The following is a 2862-nucleotide window of genomic DNA, read 5'->3' on the forward strand; positions in this document are numbered from 1 at the left end:
TCGTTTTAATCTACATATTACATCCACATTCACTCATTTTAATCCACATATTACATTCACTCGTTTTAATCTACATATTACATTCACATTCACTCGTTTTAATCCACATATTACATTCACTCGTTTTAATCTACATATTACATTCACATTCACTCGTTTTAATCAACATATTACATTCACATTCACTCGTTTTAATCCACATATTACATTCACATTGACTCGTTTTAATCCACATATTACATCCACATTGACTCGTTTTAATCCACATATTACATTCACATTCACTCTTTTTAATCCACATATTACATTCACTCGTTTTAATCTACATATTACATCCACATTCACTCGTTTTAATCCACATATTACATTCACTCGTTTTAATCTACATATTACATCCACATTCACTCGTTTTAATCCATATATTACATTCACTCGTTTTAATCTACATATTACATTCACATTCACTCGTTTTAATCCATATATTACATTCACTCGTTTTAATCTACATATTACATTCACATTCACTCGTTTTAATCCACATATTACATTCACTCGTTTTAATCTACATATTACATCCACATTCACTCGTTTTAATCCACATATTACATTCACTCGTTTTAATCTACATTTTACATTCACTCGTTTTAATCTACATATTACATCCACATTCACTCATTTTAATCCACATATTACATTCACTCATTTTAATCTACATATTACATCCACATTCACTCGTTTTAATCTACATATTACATTCACTCGTTTTAATCTACATATTACATTCACTCGCTTTAATCTACATATTACATTCACTCGTTTTAATCCTCATATTACATTCACATTGACTCATTTTAATCCACATATTACATCCACATTGCCTTATTTTAATCCACATATTACATCCACATTGACTCGTTTTAATCAACATTAAATTCACATTGACTCATTTTAATTCATTCTCATTTGAATCCACATATTACATTTAGATTGAGTCATTTTAATCCACATATTACATTCAGATCGAGTCATTTTAAACCACATATTACATCCACATTGACTCATTTTAATCCACATTACATTCAGATTGTCATTTTAATCCACATTACATTCAGTCATTTTAATCCACATATTACTTCCACATTGACTCATTTTAATCCTCATTACATTCACATTTGCTCGTTTTAATCCACATTACATTCAGATTGTCATTTTAATCCACATTACATCAATCGACTTCCGCAACCATTACTTTGTTTTCCATCTGGCAGGAGTTTTGATGAACGATTTCAAACACCTTTGCTTGTTAACTCAACTGGACTATCGTCCAGTTGCGTTCATCACATACTGAACCCTCCGGCGTCCGTCGTCTGTTAACTTTTCGACGTTAACACTCCAGCGTCCACAAATATCATCCAATTCTGATCAAACTTGACATGCAGCATCCTTACCCCAAGGACGAGGTTGGTATTACATTTCAGCCCGATCCGTTGCAAAATGGCAGACTTAGGCGATCATTTTGTTTTTGGTCATGAAAACGACAACACTCGAGCGTCCACAAATATTAACAGATTTTGATCCAACTTAGAATGCTTAAACCTCACCACTCAAGGTAGGTTGCTTTTGCATGCCAACCCGATCCGTCACAAAATGGCTGCTATATTGTTTTCAGCTCCGAAACGACGTTGACATTGACGTCCACAAATATTTATGGCTTTTGATCAAACTTGGTGTGTGAGACTTACCACTCAAGGTAGGTTGCTATCGCATGTCAACCCAATCTTGTCACAAAATGGCTGCCATATTGTTTTCAGCTCCGAAACGACGTTACGACTGACGTCCACAAATATTTATGGCTTTTGATCAAACTTTGTGTGTGTGACTTACCACAGAAGGTAGGTTGCTATCGCATGTCAACCCAATCTCGTCACAAAATGGCTGCCATATTGTTTTCAGCTCCGAAACGACATTGACGTCCACAAATATTTATGGTTTTTGATCAAACTTTGTGTGTGTGACTTACCACAGAAGGTAGGTTGCTATCGCATGTCAACCCAATCTCTTGTCACAAAATGGCCGTATGAGTGCCGTAAAAAAAGCCATAAACTCACCATATATATATGGAACAAACTCCCTCAGTCTCTTCAATCCCACTCCTCCCTCCAGGTCATTAAAACAGCTGTTCACCACCATCTCTTATCTTCCCCCATCCAAAACCTTGATCTTTTATACCCCCGTTAATTCACCCCAGATCCACTTTTTTTCAAATACCGACTTCTTTCTTTCCTGGAAGTCCTAGCCGTGTCCATATGTTTTATACCTCGCCCCCCCCCCTCCCCATGCCTCCTCCCCCCAAGCCCTCCTCCCCGCACAGATCTCCCGATGTGCCTGTTCTCTACTGTTGTACTTGTGTGCCTCCCTATCTCTCCCCATCTTGTCTCCTGCTCCCTTTATTGTATGTTTTGTGTGTCCGTTTTTTTTTGTGATTAATGTTAGCTCTTACATTGTAAGAGCCTCGATCTTGAGCCTCGATCTTGTATCCAAAAAAAAAAAAAAAATACCCAGTCAATGGCGAATCTGCATATGGCGATCCGCGAATTCATGTTTAGAAAGTAGAAACCGTCGCGGCATCCGCGGCAGGTTCATAATTGTCATCAAAATCTAAACAGTATTTGTAGAATTTCAATAAAAGCCACATCACTGTTCATATCGGTAAATATTATTCCATCGTGTTTGGAAAAACTGGAAAATTTGAAAACTTGGAAAAATTGGAAAAACAATATAGCCTATTTTACTCCCAGGGGTCCCAGGAATACCCACCCAAAATATCGTTGCGATCGGTTGAGCCATTTTTGCGGTACCTTC

The sequence above is a fragment of the Myxine glutinosa genome, chromosome 7 (assembly GCF_964187855.1).
Source record: "Myxine glutinosa chromosome 7, kmMyxGlut1.1, whole genome shotgun sequence".
Lineage (NCBI taxonomy): Eukaryota > Metazoa > Chordata > Myxini > Myxiniformes > Myxinidae > Myxine > Myxine glutinosa.